Source organism: Dendropsophus ebraccatus, chromosome 5 (assembly GCF_027789765.1).
Source record: "Dendropsophus ebraccatus isolate aDenEbr1 chromosome 5, aDenEbr1.pat, whole genome shotgun sequence".
Lineage (NCBI taxonomy): Eukaryota > Metazoa > Chordata > Amphibia > Anura > Hylidae > Dendropsophus > Dendropsophus ebraccatus.
In genome coordinates, this window is record NC_091458.1 from 9005891 (window position 1) to 9022913 (window position 17023).

Sequence of the window (17023 nt, forward strand, 5' to 3'; positions counted from 1 at the left end):
CAAATAAATTCTTACAAAATCAGACAATGTGATTTTCTGGATTTGTTTTCTCATTTGGTTTCCCATAGTTAGGTCTACATATGGTGTCAATTACAGACGCCTCTCATCTTTTTAAGTGGTGGAACTTGCACTATTGGTGACTGACTAAATACTTTTTTTCCCCACTGTATATATACACACACACACACACACACACACATTTTCTATTGGGTTCAGGTATGGAGACTGGCTAGGCCGTTTACAGGACCATGAAAGGCTTCTTACGCTCCTCAGTTGTGAGTTTCCTCCTTAGTTGTCCCGGCTGGAGGTTTCCTCCTTAGTTGTCCCGGCTGTGGGTTTCCTCCTTAGTTGTCCCTGCTGGAGGTTTCCTCCTTAGTTGTCCCTGCGGTGTTTCCTCCTCAGTTGTCCCGGCTGTGAGTTTCCTCCTTAGTTGTCCCGGCTGTGAGTTTCCTCCTTAGTTGTCCCGGCTGTGTGTTTCCTCCTCAGTTGTCCCGGCTGTGAGTTTCCTCCTTAGTTGTCCTACCTGTGTGTCTCCTCCTTAGTTGTCCCGGCTGTGAGTTTCCTCCTTAGTTGTCCCTGCGGTGTGTTTCCTCCTCAGTTGTCCCGGCTGTGTGTTTCCTCCTTAGTTGTCCCGGCTGTGAGTTTCCTCCTTAGTTGTCCCTGCGGTGTGTTTCCTCCTCAGTTGTCCCGGCTGTGAGTTTCCTCCTTAGTTGTCCCGGCTGGAGGTTTCCTCCTTAGTTGTCCTGGCTGGAGGTTTCCTCCTTAGTTGTCCTGGCTGGAGGTTTCCTCCTTAGTTGTCCCCGGCTGTGTGTTTCCTCCTTAGTTGTCCTGGCTGTGTGTTTCCTCCTTAGCTGTCCCGGCTGTGTGTTTCCTCCTTAGTTGTCCCTGTGTTTCCTCCTTAGTTGTCCCGGCTGTGGGTTTCCTCCTTAGTTGTCCCGGCTGTGGGTTTCCTCCTTAGTTGTCCCGGCTGTGGGTTTCCTCCTTACTTGTCCCGGCTGTGGGTTTCCTCCTTAGTTGTCCCGGCTGTGGGTTTCCTCCTTAGTTGTCCCGGCTGTGGGTTTCCTCCTTAGTTGTCCCGGCTGTGGGTTTCCTCCTTAGTTGTCCCGTCTGTGGGTCTCCACCTTAGTTGTCCTGGCTGTGTGTTTACTCCTTAGTTGTCCCAGCTGTGGGTTTCCTCCTCAGTTGTCCCGGCTGTGGGTCTCCACCTTAGTTGTCCCAGCTGTGGGTCTCCTCCTTAGTTGTCCCAGCTGTGGGTCTCCTCCTTAGTTGTCCCAGCTGGGGTCTCCTCCTTAGTTGTCCCGGCTGGGGGTCTCCTCCTTAGTTGTCCTGGCTTTGAGTTTCCTCTTTAGTTGTCCCTGCGGTGTGTTTCCTCCTCAGTTGTCCCGGCTGTGGGTTTCCTCCTTAGTTGTCCCAGCTGTGGGTTTCCTCCTCAGTTGTCCCGGCTGTGGGTCTCCACCTTAGTTGTCCCAGCTGTGGGTCTCCTCAGTTGTCCCAGCTGTGGGTCTCCTCCTTAGTTGTCCCAGCTGTGGGTCTCCTCCTTAGTTGTCCCAGCTGGGGTCTCCTCCTTAGTTGTCCCGGCTGGGGGTCTCCTCCTTAGTTGTCCCGGCTTTGAGTTTCCTCTTTAGTTGTCCCTGCGGTGTGTTTCCTCCTCAGTTGTCCCGGCTGTGTGTCTCCTCCTTAGTTGTCCCAGCTGTGGGTCTCCTCCTTAGTTGTCCCAGCTGTGGGTCTCCTCCTTAGTTGTCCCAGCTGGGGTCTCCTCCTTAGTTGTCCCGGCTGGGGGTCTCCTCCTTAGTTGTCCCGGCTTTGAGTTTCCTCTTTAGTTGTCCCTGCGGTGTGTTTCCTCCTCAGTTGTCCCGACTGTGTGTCTCCTCCTTAGTTGTCCCGACTGTGTGTTTCATGTCACTGTCAGCTGGACGACTCGGCCACCTGCCATCTTCATTACTCATACTGAGGGAAGGAGGTTGTTGGCCACAAATGTCCTCCTGTCCCTTTTGCAAAAAAGACCCCCAAAGTATGATGTTTTCCCCCATGCTTCACGGATTGGACTGTGTTCTTCGGGTTGTACTCATTCTGAGATTGATACAGAATCAGTATTGCATCGGATTACACAGCAGCATGAAATCTGCTGCGATATGGTACGTGTCAATCCACCCTACAATGGTATCTCCCTGGAAGTCTGTGCCCCCCACCTATCAGTGTAAGACCCCCCTCTATAAGACACATGAATAGTTTCCTACCTCTAAGCCTTGCTGAGTGCAGAAATACAAGATCTCCAGAGAAAAGGCCAAAGTGCACAGGAAGGGCGCGGCCGCCGCTATACATCACTCCACTTATAGATCAGTAATTTAACCCTGTAAGGAACGGATGGGATGTAGTTTTCCTATATATTCCTGGTTGCTGTTCCCCGCCCCCACATCTCATATACAGACTGTAAACAGGAAGGAGTTGGGGGCAGCTTCCAGTACATGAATTTCCACCTATCTGACCTGCTCTCACAGCTGATCATTGGGGGACCGGGTGTCGGCACTCCACCCATCTGCTATCATTAACCTTTCCTATGAGTCTGTGGTTTTTAACTCCCTCGAGTACCCCAACAAATCATACTACAAGGATATCCCATAAAAAGTCCTGCCTGATACACTGACAATAATTATTGCTGCGGGTGTCCTGATCAGTCTGGGACAGCTGCTTTTTTTTTTTTTTTTTTTTTTTTTTTTTTTTAATTAATTTTTTTCTTTTATTTAGAAAAATTCATATGACAAATCACAAATCATTTAACATTTATTCAATGACACCTTTTTTATATTTTTTAAGACTAACTTCCACTGATAATTCGATATACTTCACAACTCTTCCTCCCATTTTTTCCGACTCTTTACCTGCATACCTTCTTATTTTCCATCTCTCAGACTTCCATATAATCTTGATAGTCCCCTTTTTTTCCCTCTGTAAATACCAATTTTATTGTAACTGGGGTATCCTGTACCATGAGTATCTCTTTATTTTTAGTCGTAATATATGCATGATACAGGCTACAGTATTCTAACCACCCTTTATCTGATACCATTCTCTCTTCCTTCAGCTCTTGCCAGGTTTTTATCTCTCCATTCACAAAAAGATCACTTATTTGATTTATACCCACTTTCCTATGCTCCGCTAAAATTTTTAACTTATAAAACTCATCTAAGTTTGTATTATACCAAATTGGCGAGAAGCTCAATCCCCTTTTTATCTTCAAAACTTTTTACTTCTTCCCAGGTCCGAAACAGTAAGTGTACCAACGGGAACAAACTCCACTTTTTATCCCTTTATTGACCTGATTCTAGAAGCTCCCAGATGTTCTCATATATTCCTTCAGATTCGGCCAGTAAATACCTGTACCATTCCCCGTTATCTTCTTCCCAAACGTTATTAAGCTGTGCTGCCAAAAAATAAAGTTTCATATCTGGAAGGGCAAATCCTCCTTTATCATAGGGGCGGCAAAAATTCTCAATCCTGATTCTCACCCTTTTTCTACCCCAGATTAATTTATTCAACATTTTTTCCACTTTCCTGAAGGTATTTTGGTCTATCCATATTGGGGAGGCATTAAACAAATATAAGAGCTTAGGAAGAATTATAGCTTTAACTAACATTATTCTATCGGCCTTGTTTCTAATGAGGTCACACCAAATATTTATTTTATTCTGCAGAGTTTTTAATATGGGTTCAACATTAAGGTCCTTGAATTCCTGTATTTTCCCTGTAACATTTATACCCAGGTATTTAAAATTTTCACCCGGTCCCAGAACCCTAACCTTCCAATCTTGAAAGTCTTGCGTACTCATTATAGAACCAGACAAGGGAAGGAGATCCGATTTATCCCAATTTATTGCTTTTCCAGACTTACTCCCATATTTCTCTATTACTTCCATAACATATTTCAGGGAAGCTTCCGGATGTTCCAAATATAGGAGCATGTCATCAGCATAGAGACTGATCTTATCCTCTATGCCCTTTACCCCAAACCCCCTTATCCTATTATCTTTTCTTATAGTCATAGCAAGTGGTTCTATTGCAAGGAGAAATAACAGTGGCGACAATGGGCATCCCTGTCTGGTCCCCCTTTTAAGCTCAAAACAGTCTGATAGTTCATCATTTACTGTAACCCTAGCTTTTGACTGGGAGTATAACAGTTTTACCATGTCAATAAATGAATCCCCCAAACCAAACCTACTCATTACCTCCCAAAGGAAATCCCACTCCACCCTGTCAAATGCCTTTGCCGCGTCCAAAGACAGGATGGAGTGGGATCCCCCCCAGAAACCACCTGCATATTGTGGTACAACCTAGAAAGGTTCTGTTTTATATATCTACCAGGGACAAACCCCTTCTGGTCTGGATGAATCAGCTCCTCTATTACAGTTCTAAGCCTCCTCGCCAATACTGTAGCATAGATCTTAATGTCTACATTTAACAATGATATTGGCCTATATGCCCCTACCCTTGTTTCATCTTTCCCCTCCTTCTTAACCAGAATAATTCTTGCCTCCCTCATCGACTCTGGTAGCACACCCTCCCTTCCAGCTTCCAACAAGACTCGATGGAGTCCTGGAAGTAGTTGTTCATTGTACCTACGGTAGGTCTCATAAGTGAGGCCGTCCAGACTGGGGGCTGAATTACCTCTTATCTCCCGCAAAGCCTCTTGAGGAGTTCTCTTAGAGTCAGAGGCACCCAACCTCTCTTTCTGTTCTCCAGGTACCGTTGGGAATTGCAAGGAATCCAACAGTTCCCGCACTTCCGAGCTATTTCTTAGTTCCTCGGAGGTATACAGATCTTTATAGTACTGAACAAAGCACTCCATGATTTCCTCTTGCGTCTTAACCATCTTACCCCTTTCCGTTTGAATTGCAGATATAAGTTCTTTACCTCTCTGATTTTTAATTAGGGTAAATGATTGGTTACTTGGCTTACCTGCTCCTAAATATTTTTCTTTGCCCTTAAAAAGCATCTTGTTTTTTGCCTTACTAAGCAAGAAATCATTATATACTAACTGGGCCTTTTCCCACTCCTCCTTATTTTCCTCCCCGGGGTCTTTTATATACCTCTGTTCAGACTCTGATACCTGAATTCTTTTATCTTCCTCCTCCTTTCTTAGCTCTTTTTTTTCCTTATAACCTCCTTACTTAATATTCCTCTCAAAAAGGCTTTGCTTGCATCCCATACAACTCCATCTCTTGCTGATCCCCAATTATGCTCCATCATCTCCCTCAACTGATCCCCTACTTTCTTTTCCTTACCAATGAGGTCAAACCAGACTGGGTTAATTTTCCATTCCTTACTCCTATTTAGACCGGTCCGCAATTCCACAACAATTGATGAATGATCTGACAATGTTCTAGTCCTATATTTTACATTTTTCCCTAACTGCAACATATCTATATTACCTATTGCCAAATCAATTCGCGACAAAGTCCCTTTTGTTTTATTGTGACATGAGAACACCGAGGCATTGGGGTTCTTTTCTCTCCATGTCATATATTCCCAGCTCCCCACAAATTCTTGCCAAAGGCGATACTGGCGGAATCTCCACCGTCTTAACTCTTTTCCTGTCCCTCTCCTCATTCATCACACAGTTCAGGTCCCCAACTATCAGTAATGGAAGATCTCCCTTTTGGCATACATACTGAAAAATCATATTTAAAACAGAAGTTGAAAAGGGTGGCGGAATGTATAAAAAGACTAATATACATACTAATTTGTCTATTTTACAGTGCAATATTATATACTTTCCCTCAGTGTCCACTTTTTTTTCTATTAATTCCCAATTTATACTTCTGTGTATTAGAACCGTGCCCCCCCCCCCCTTGCATAGGAGGAAAAACAAGAGTGATATCTATACGTGCTCCATCTTTTGTCAGCCAAATATTGGGTAGTGTTAGTTAAATGTGTCTCTATAAGGCATATAACTGCAGGAAAAACAGCTTGATGTTTTATCCTGTCCATGCCACTATTTTAGTGGTCATCCTCCCCCTTAAATCTAACTGAAGTGTATACGAAGAAATAAAGAGAAAAAAAAAGAAAAAAGAAAAACAGCTCTGCCCCCCCCCCCACCCCACCGCCCTCAACCCGCTCACCCACTACAAACGTGGGCAGTGGGTCTCTCTACTTTGAGATCTACCCCCCCGCACGCTCTATATCTTAATCAAAAAAACAAACACATTGTCCATGTCCAGTATTTCACTATTTCAGGCCCTTTATGTCCATCCAACTTTCCACATCCTCCGGGGCCTGGAAAAAATGGGCCTTTCCTCCAAAAATCAACCGCAGTTTTGCAGGAAAAACCAACGCATATTGGATTTCATTTGTCCGCAGGCGCTTCTTTACAGTAAAACGTCTTTCTTACTTTTTGTGTTTCAACAGCATAGTCCTGATAAATAGCCACTCTGTGTTCCTTATATAGCACCGACTTCATTTCCCTAGCCTTAGGGCCCTATTCCACGGGACGATTATCGTTTGGATAATCGTTAACGATTAACGATCTCAAACGACCGCTATTGCGAAAGACCTGAAAACGTTCACTCATTTCCATGGAACGATAATCGTTACTTATGATCGTAATTGTGATCGTTTCTCTTCGCTATTTATTCGCTATTGCGTTCGTATCTATTGAGAACGACCGAACGATGTCTTATTCAATGCGAACGATTTGCGAACGAGCAACGATAAAAATAGGTCCAGGTCTTATTAAAAGATCAACGATTTCTCGTTCGGTCGTTAATCGTTAACTGCATTTCAACCGAACGATTATCGTTCAGATTCGAACGATTTAACGATAATCTGAACGATAATCGTCCCGTGGAATAGGGCCCTTAGTCATGATAGCTTCCTTATCTCTAAAGAGAGAGATTTGGGCAATTATGGGCCTTGGATAGTTGCCCACTATTACTTTCTTTCCAGGTATCCTATGGGCTCTCTCGACCATAAACATCTTTGATAGACAGTTCGGGAACTGCGCCGTCAACCATTCCTGGATAAACAAAGTTGGATTGTTTTTCTCCTCTCCTTCTGGAAATCCTGTAATTCTTAAGTTCTTCCTCCTTGACCGGTTCTCCATGTCCACCAGTTTCTCCTTCATCTGGGTATTGCTTACTTGTAAAAATTCCATATCCTTTTTTATTTTATTTCCATCATCTTCTAGCAGTCCAACTCTGCTTTCTGCTTCTGTACATCTCTCTTATTTTCCCCAATTCATCCCTAATCAGTGATATCTCTGCGTGCATACTCCCCACCTGTTGGTTTAAATCTTCTAGAGATTAATTACTTTGTGTGACTGCCGAGAGAATTTTTTCCAGTGTCACCCCTGACTCAGTTCCTTCACTTATTTCTTGTTGTGCCCCTCTCGTATTTCGTTCTTTACCTGTGACTTGACTGGGAGAAAATTTTTTTTCCATTTTTCCTGGACCTTTATTTTCTTTAATCGGGCTCTCTGACTTTCTTGCTTTACGGCTCATTCTACGACCTTAGGTAACACGTAATGCACTGGCAGTCAATCTCAGAGACAGATATCAGGGAGCAGTTATTTATGCGGTAATGCGCTGGCAATCTCTCAGACAGATATCAGGATGCAGTTATTTATACAGTGATGCACTGGCGGTCTCACAGACAGATATCAGGGAGCAGTTATTTATACAGTGATGCACTGGCGGTCTCACAGACAGATATCAGGGAGCAGTTATTTATACAGTGATGCACTGGCGGTCACACAAACATCAGAATGCAGTTATTAATGCGGTAATGCGCTGGCAATCTCTCAGACAGGTGTCAGAATGCAGTTATTTATATGATGATGCGCTGGCAGTCTCACAAACAAATATAAGGAAGCTTGTACTTATGCAGTAATGCGCTGGCAGTCTCACAAACAGATATCAGGTAGCTGCTATTTATGCAATAATGTACTGGCACTCTCGCCGTCAGATATCAGGAAGCAGTTATTTATGAAATGATGCACCAGCAGTCTCACAGTTAAATATCAGGAAGCAATTATTTGTGCGTTGATTCATTGGCCATGTCTCAAGCAAATATTAGAAGCAGTTATTTATGCAGTGATGCACTGGCCGTTACACAGACAAGTACCAGGATGCAATTGTTTTTGTGGCGATGCACTGGCCGTTACACAGACAAGTACCAGGAAGCAATTGTTTATGCAGTGATGCACTGGCCGTTACACAGACAAGTACCAGGATGCAATTGTTTTTGTGGTGATGCACTGGCCGTTACACAGACAAGTACCAGGATGCAATTGTTTTTGTGGCGATGCACTGGCCGTTACACAGACAAGTACCAGGAAGCAATTATTTATGCAGCGATGCACTGGCCGTTACACAGACAAGTACCAGGAAGCAATTGTTTTTGTGGCGATGCACTGGCCGTTACACAGACAAGTACCAGGAAGCAATTATTTATGCAGCGATGCACTGGCCGTTACACAGACAAGTACCAGGAAGCAATTGTTTTTGTGGCGATGCACTGGCCGTTACACAGACAAGTACCAGGATGCAATTGTTTTTGTGGCGATGCACTGGCCGTTACACAGACAAGTACCAGGATGCAATTGTTTTTGTGGCGATGCACTGGCCGTTACACAGACAAGTACCAGGAAGCAATTGTTTTTGTGGCGATGCACTGGCCGATACACAGACAAGTACCAGGAAGCAATTGTTTTTGTGGTGATGCACTGGCCGTTACACAGACAAGTACCAGGAAGCAATTGTTTTTGTGGCGATGCACTGGCCGTTACACAGACAAGTACCAGGATGCAATTGTTTTTGTGGTGATGCACTGGCCGTTACACAGACAAGTACCAGGATGCAATTGTTTTTGTGGTGATGCACTGGCCGTTACACAGACAAGTACCAGGATGCAATTGTTTTTGTGGTGATGCACTGGCCGTTACACAGACAAGTACCAGGATGCAATTGTTTTTGTGGTGATGCACTGGCCGTTACACAGACAAGTACCAGGATGCAATTGTTTTTGTGGTGATGCACTGGCCGTTACACAGACAAGTACCAGGATGCAATTGTTTTTGTGGCGATGCACTGGCAGGCTCACAGGCAGATTATCACAAAGGCAATTGCTTATACTGCAATACCCTCACAGTTTATTCTCTGGTGCAAAAGTATCTTCACCAGCTGTTGTATAGCATCAAATTAAATGATTCAGTGCACCAGCCGGCAGAATTCCCAGTGGAGATCTATTTATGCACACCAACAATCCCAATGCCAGTGAGCAAAATACAGTTTTCAGACACAAGTTGCTTAGGGCCGTATTCCACCGGACGATTATCGTTCGCATAATTGTTAACGATTAACGATCTCAAACGACCGCTATTGCGAAAGACCTGAAAACGTTCATTTATTTCCATGGAACGACAATCGTTACTTACGATCGTATTTGCGATCGTTTTTTTCTTCACTATTGCGTTCGTATCTACTGTGAACGACCGAACGATGTCTTATTCAATGCGAACATTTTGCAAACGAGCAACGATAAAAATAGGTCCAGGTCTTATAAAGCGATCAACGATTTCTCGTTCGGTCGCTAATCATTAACTGCATTTCAACCGCACGTTTATCGTTTAGATTTGAACGATTTAACGATAATCTGAACGATAATTGTCCGGTGGAATAGGGCCCTAAGCTTACACTACTTGGCTCTCCTGTGCTGGTTTTTCTGCCTTCAGTCCACATGCACTCTGCCTCACCTCCTCCTAGATCAGGTTACCCTCCATGCTCTCACTGTTCAGAGGACACCTGAACCAGGAACTTCATCCGAATTCATAGGGAGGGGGGGATGGGGGCTCCCAAGGATCTTATTCAGGCCCCCGGCTCAGACACTCTCACTGCTGAGCCAGCTGCAGCTGTAATGTCAGAACCCCTACTCCCTCTAGGACCCTGAGGAGACTCAGTACACTGCTCTCTGTGCAGCCGCGTCACTTCCCGTTGACCTCGCTCTCCTCCGGCAGTATTGCCACAGCAGCAAAGGGCTCCAGGCTTTCCCTCTTCAATCCGGAGCTTATTCCCTGCGGGCTAAACTTCCATTAGACATGCTCCACGAGGCTCTGGCGTGCGGGGGGAAGGAGCGAGCTCACCTTAGCTCCTCCTCTTCCTCATCCTCCAACCAGTCTGGGACAGCTGCTTATCCATATCGCTATGCATTTAAAGGGGTAGTGCACCAAAAAATTTTTTCTTTCAAACCAACTGCTGCCATGAAGTGCCAGAGATTTGTAATTTACATCTATTAAAAAATCTCAAGCCTTCCAGTACTTATCAGCTGCTGTATGCCCAGCAGGAAGTGGTATTATTTCCAGTCTGGAGAGCAGGAGAGGTTTCATACCCGCCGGCTTCATAGACACCATTCTATGGTTGGGCTGATTCCGCTGTCTGCCAATAGACATGTCAATTCTTTCGACAGACAGCGGAAACGACCCGACCATAGAATGGTGTCTATGGAGCCGGAGGATATGCGCACCAATGTGAATGGGTACGAGCCACAGAATCCGCCGGAACTTATCCACGTGTGAACCTACCCTTACAGAGCAGCAATATATACCGTACAGGACATTATACACAAGAAATGTTCAACACAACCAGCAATTATAGTACAGTAGTCACCAACTCCTCACCCATCCTTTACTGTATAGCGTCCCCCCACCCCATCACTGTAATGTATGGGAGATGGAGGTGCACTGCCTGTACTACTACTGTACTGTATATGCACTCCAGCAGTCTTATACAGCACAGGATGGGAGATGGTGGTGCACTGACTGTACTACTACTGTACGGTATATGCACTCCAGTAATCTTATACAGTACTGTAGAAAAAAAGGGAAAATTGGCAGCACATCTATGACTATGTTCACACTGCAGGTTGCACGCAGCTTGTGGCTCAAGTACAGACAAAAGAACAGAAGGTGCAACAGCAACCCACAGGTGTAAGGGCTCACCGTATATACTCCTCCCAGCGTACACACGGTAAACAACTGCTCTGTAGATATTAAAAAGTGAGGATCTTAGCAAAGTATTTGATCAGACAGAGTGTACCATGTCACCACATTAAAGTGACTGTACCACCAGGCCCAGGCTGAAGCACTGGAGGCGGCTGACCCACCCCCAGTGGGAAGAAACCCCAGCCCCTCCATGACGTGACTCATTTAGAATCAATGGAACCCTATCATAGAGGGGCTGGGGTTTCCTCCCACTAAGGGTGGGTCGGCCGCCTCCAGTGCTTCAGCCTGGGCCTGGTGGTACAGTCACTTTAAGGCGTACTCGAGACACGGACCCTACTCTAACTTTTTTTTACACTAACAATGGCCTCTCCTGGGCTGAATAAGCTACAACTGGGCAGATAGGAGCCAAATGATCTCTTTTATAGCACCCTTGGGACATGGGGGGAGTGCAAGCCACACCCCCCACATATAACAGGAGGTAGCCACACCCCACATATACCAGGAGATAGCCACACCCCCCACATATAACAGGAGGTAGCCCCACCCCCACATATAACAGAAGGTAGCCCCACCCCCACATATAACAGGAGGTAGCCACACCCCCACATATAACAGGAGGTAGCCACACCCCACATATACCAGGAGATAGCCACACACCCCACATATAACAGGAGGTAGCCCCACCCCCACATATAACAGGAGGTAGCCCCACCCCCACATATAACAGGAGGTAGCCCCACCCCCACATATAATAGGAGGTAGCCACACACCCCACATATAACAGGAGGTAGCCACACACCCCACATATAACAGGAGGTAGCCACACACCCCACATATAACAGGAGGTAGCCACAACCCCCCACATATAACAGGAGGTAGCCCCACCCCCACATATAACAGGAGGTAGCCACACCCCCACATATAACAGGAGGTAGCCACACCCCCACATATAACAGGAGGTAGCCCCACCCCCACATATAACAGGAGGTAGCCACACCCCCACATTCAACAGAAAAAAGGGAAAATTGGCAGCACATCTATGACTCTGTTCACACTGTAGGTTGCACGCTGCTTGTTTGCTAAGATCCTCACATTTTAATAACTACAGAGCAGGTGTTTACCGTGTGTATGCTGGGAGGAGTATATACAGTAAGCACTTGCATCTGTGGGTTGCTGTTGCACCTTCTGTTTTTTTGTTTATACAGTACTGTACTCCTCTGCCCCCCAACGTGGGGTCCTAGCAATGGCATCTTGTCCACACTGCGGCCTAATTCACATGTTCAGTATAGTTTTCAAGTCCGTAGAGTCCCAATACGCTAAAAATTACAGATTGGGCATCCGTATTTCCATAAGGGTACGTTCACACGTATCGGATCCGCTGCGAATTGCAAGCGAGACCCGCTGCGGATCCCTGCCCAGTAAATTCTATGGGCAGACAAACTCACAGCTCATCACGCTGCGAGTTTGTCCGCAGCCCAACCCATTAACCCCCCGGCTGCCAGAGACTATATGTCACTTAGTCCCCGCTCCGGCTTGCTTCGGGGCTCTCGGCACGTCCCGCTCGGCCAATTAGTGCGCTTCCCCGCAGCAGTGCACTGATTGGCTGAGTGGGACGTGAAGACACCGGGAGCCGTAGCAGGGACTAAGTGAAATACAGTATCCGGCAGCCAGGGGGTTAACGGGCGGGCTGCTGACAAACTTGCAGCGGGATGAGCTGCGAGTTTCTCTGCCCATAGAGTTTACTGGGCAGGGATCCGCAGCGGGTCTCGCTTCCAATTCGCAGCGAGGAATCCGCTGCACATCTGATACGTGTGAATATACCCTGAATTCTTTTTTTACTGACTGCACAAAACTGGTTAATAAAGTTTAGTAGGTTAAAAAAAGACTAGCACCAGTATGCCCAACCCCTAAAAAAGTCACATGATCGATTGTCAGCCATTTTACTTTGCCATTTCTGGTTTGCTTTAGGGCTCATGCACACTGAGCAAAAGAGGGGGATTTTTGAACGGATTCTGCGCAAAATCCCCCAAACAAAGCAATTGTTTTCAATTGGCTTTTCACACAGTGGAATTTCTGCCCGTAATTTTCCGTCGCGGATCTGCTTTAAGTGACATGTTAAGTGACAGAATAGACGAGGAATTTCAAGCAGAAATTCCTTGTCTATTGCTCAGTGTGCAGGAGCCCTTAGGGTACGTGCACACTGCGGAATGGCGACGGATAACCCGCAGGGCGTGCTTACCCTCACTGCGAGACAGTTCTGTTAGTCACTTCATTCTCTTCCTGTTTGCAGCACATGCGCTTCTGCATTTCCTTCTTTCTGGTTGTGGTTGCTTAGAAACACAACCTTATGTCCTATGAGTCATCCGTATTTTTTTCAGAAATAAGAATGACAAATATGTTGCAATCCGTAAAAAATAGCGGATCCCATTGATTTCCATGAGAGGATCCGTAAAAAAAAATCTGGGTCCGCACTCGGACAATGTGCACTAACTCGAATATGGAAATATGGATCCGTAAACTACTGGACGTGTGAATAGGGCCTATAGCTTCCAGTTAGCAGTCTATGGCAGCTCACCAGAGGAGGCCAAACCCCCAAACTAGCCCTGAGCTCTGAAAGAGTTAAAGGGAAACAATCAGCAGGTTAGACGAGTCTAATGATACTTCCTTATTGCGTACAGGGCGCTGAGGATGAAGGTATGTCTCTTACCTTCATCCTCATGGCTGTTTCTGTGAACTTAGTCGTTCACGCCTTGATCTGGTAAGACTGTTAGGAGTACTGCCCCCTCCCCTAGCGATGATCTGGCCCGCTTCATTGATAATCATTACAAGGGGGGAAGCCGGGGAAGATTGGCGCCATGGAGGCCGGGCAGTGCTCCTAGCGGTCTTACTGAACCCAGAACTGCACCGAGGATGAAGGTAAGAGACATAGCTTTCTCCTCGGTGCCTCCTGCGCAATAGGGGGCTGTCAGCAGGTCAGATTCCTCTCCCCTTTAAATCTTTGTGCTCCTGTACTGACGCAGTATATTATCGATGTGTGAACAGGACCGTACAGCCTGATAAGACACTAATGGGAGCCCTGGGACCTCTGTCAGGACATGGTGGGCATTCTGTAATCGGGATCAGGTCGCCCACCCCATCTAACACTTTAAATGCTGCGGTCCCTCTGACTGGGATGATGTTTAAAGGGTTAATCTGCTTATCCTTCGTGCCATTCCGCCACCTCTCCTCACTACCGCCATATACTTAACAGGGTTTACAGGAAGGGGACAGACTTTTTCCTGTTTATTGGTCTTTTTATGGCATTATTAGTTCAGTATAAAGGATATTATGCTTCTTTATATATTATTTTATTCTAATGAGTACGCGTTCTTCACTTGTGTCAGTATAGGAGACTGCGCATATACCGCGTCAGGCCGTGAGGTAATTCCGCGGTCTTTGGCGGCCTCCAGTGGTAGGAGTTTGGTATTGCAGTCCCTCACATTGCGCGCTATGTCATCCAGTGCGGACGTTACAGGCTCCCCAGTAATTATGCGGTGCCACGGACCCTCCGCCCTGCCGGCCCGAAATAAAAGCAGCGAGAAGCCGGACTTAAGTTCTCCACATGAATAGGATCCAAATAAGTAACATATCTACGCTCACCTGCCGCTACGTGACGGGGGGGGGGGGGGGGGGGGGAGACGTTGTACTTTTAATGGCGCTCTTAAAGGGTTCATACAGCTGACTGATCCTATTTCATTCATTATATCTGACGAGGCTGAAGTTGGTTTCTTATTCGGCAGTTTCTTATTCAGAGGATTTTTCTTTTTCCTGTTTTAGCTATTATTCTTAAAGAAAATGTATAATATTCATACCCTACCGTAAGTGAGGGGCCCTGAGGGGACTGGTGATAAAAATGGCAAAAAAGACCCCAAGGTTGGCATAAAAATGGGCATGAAAGTAAAACCACAAAATTATTATTTAAAAATAAAATTGACTTTGGGCCACTGATCTCACACTGATAATACACAGAGAGGGATGCCCCGCATTACATCCAAGAGAGTCCAGCCTGGCCCAAAGTGGTTCTGGGTATAAAAACTGGCATCAAAGTGGGCAGATGGGCATTTTTCATGATTTGAATAAGTAACAGCTATTTTCAAAGGGTTAAATGAGTTTGGGCCACTGATCTCACACTGATAATACACAGAGAGGGATGCCCCGCATCACACTGATAATACACAGAGAGGGATGCCCTGTGGGTCCTTACCAGACTTTGGAGCAAATGCCAAACTTTACTGAAACAGTAATGAGGATTAAGGTAACACACACCTTTATCCATGGTGTTTTTGGTGCAATAAGGAGCTATCAGCAGTTTAGATTAATCTAACTGGCTGACAGTTCCCCTTTAATAATGGTCATTATTTGCCCTTATTTTTACTTTGTTTAAACATAGCCTAAAGGGGTATTCCTGGAAAAATTGAAAAAAAAAAAAGAACCAAAATTATCCCTTAACTAAAGAACTTATATATTCCTTGTTGGCTTTACTCGGAGATTGCTGGTCCAGTCACATGATGTCCTACTTCCTTTCATCTCCTTGGGTATGGTGACGTCAGCACTTGGGGGCAAAGCCATCTCTCGTACCCAGAACGGCCTTCCTACACGTGCGCAGTGCGATCATTAGTATTGCAGCATGCATCTGCTAATCCCACTGGGTACAGGGACATCAATACTCCCGTAATCAGGTTCTGCTGGCTACAAGGGCGGTCTTACTGGCTACAAAGGGGTCCTATATGGCTACAAGGGGACCCTGACATTGCAGGCAACACATAGGACAAATATATTTCAATGGCCCTGTTCACACATCTATACAAGTGTTCAGGTCCACGTCCCGCGCTACAAAAAAATAAAGGATAGATTATAGTGCGGACTTGCATTTGCGGCACGAATCATTGTCTTCTACATAGTGCTCCGTAAACTGCGTAGCACTGTTACTGCACATTCATAGTGCGGTCCACCATTACAGGTCCGTATTCACTGGCTGAACTATGGATGATGAATGAGGCCTAACATAGCCTAAAGCAGACCTGTCAGCAGAAAACATTGCTGCAGGTATTGTTATTATAGAAATGTATTCAGGGTTAGCCGAGAAATGTTTAATAAGACGAGATGGGACAGCGAATTCTGGGATCCTGTTATGCTGACAAATGCCTCCTGAGTACTTTAGCCCTGTTTGCTTAACCTCTTAAGGACATAGGACGTACCGGTACGTCCTATGTCCTCACTTGCACTTCAAAGCGGGGCCGCGCGGCGGCCCCGCTTTGAAGTGCCGCGATCCCGGGTGCCGCGTGTAGCCCGGGACCGCCGCTATTAGCGGGCACGGTCTGATCGCCGTGCCCGCTAATTAGCTAATCGGAGGCAGCTGTCAAAGTTGACAGCTGCCTCCGATTACCAGAGGCAACGTTTCCCTGGTGTCTAGTGGGGGAGATCGCTCCTCCGGGACCTTGTCCCGGAGGAGCGATCTCCGTTACTGATGCCGGCCGGGGACGCGTCCAAGATGGCGCCGTCCTCGGCTCGGCACTCGTTCGTTTTCGGCTGCAGCAGCCGAAAGCAAACGAGTGCCGATCTCATGGATCTCTGCAGCATATCTATGCTGCAGAGATCTCAATGAGAGATCACAGTGTATATACTAGAAGTCCCCCAGGGGGGGAATAACCCTAACCCCAGGGGGAATAACCCTAACCCCAGGGGGAATAACCCTAACCCCAGGGGGGCTTCTAGTATATGTGTAAAAAAAAAAAAAAAAGTGTTGTTAATAGTAAAAAGCCCCCTCCCCTAATAAAAGTCTGAATCACCCCCCTTTTCCCAGGTTTTAAATAAAAGTAAACAAATAAATAAATAAATAAACATGTTTGCTATCGCCGCGTGCGTAATCGCCTGAACTATTAATTAATCACATTCCTGATCTCGTACGGTAAACGGCGTCAGCGCAAAAAAATCCCAAAGTGCAAAATTGCGCATTTTTGGTCGCATCAAATCCAGAAAAAATGTAATAAAAAG

The 17023-nt window shown here is 45.9% G+C and overlaps 1 protein-coding gene across 1 annotated transcript in view; it reads right to left on the reverse strand.

The window, feature by feature from the left end:
• LOC138792252 (NACHT, LRR and PYD domains-containing protein 3-like) overlaps positions 1–10121 on the reverse strand; it is a 48728-nt gene extending 38607 nt beyond the window's left edge. Inside the window, exon 1 of the mRNA XM_069969458.1 lies at positions 9746–10121. The gene's annotated coding sequence lies outside the window, so the exon portion shown is untranslated. The remainder of the gene's footprint in view (positions 1–9745) is intronic.
• Between the last annotated feature and the right edge of the window lie 6902 nt (positions 10122–17023).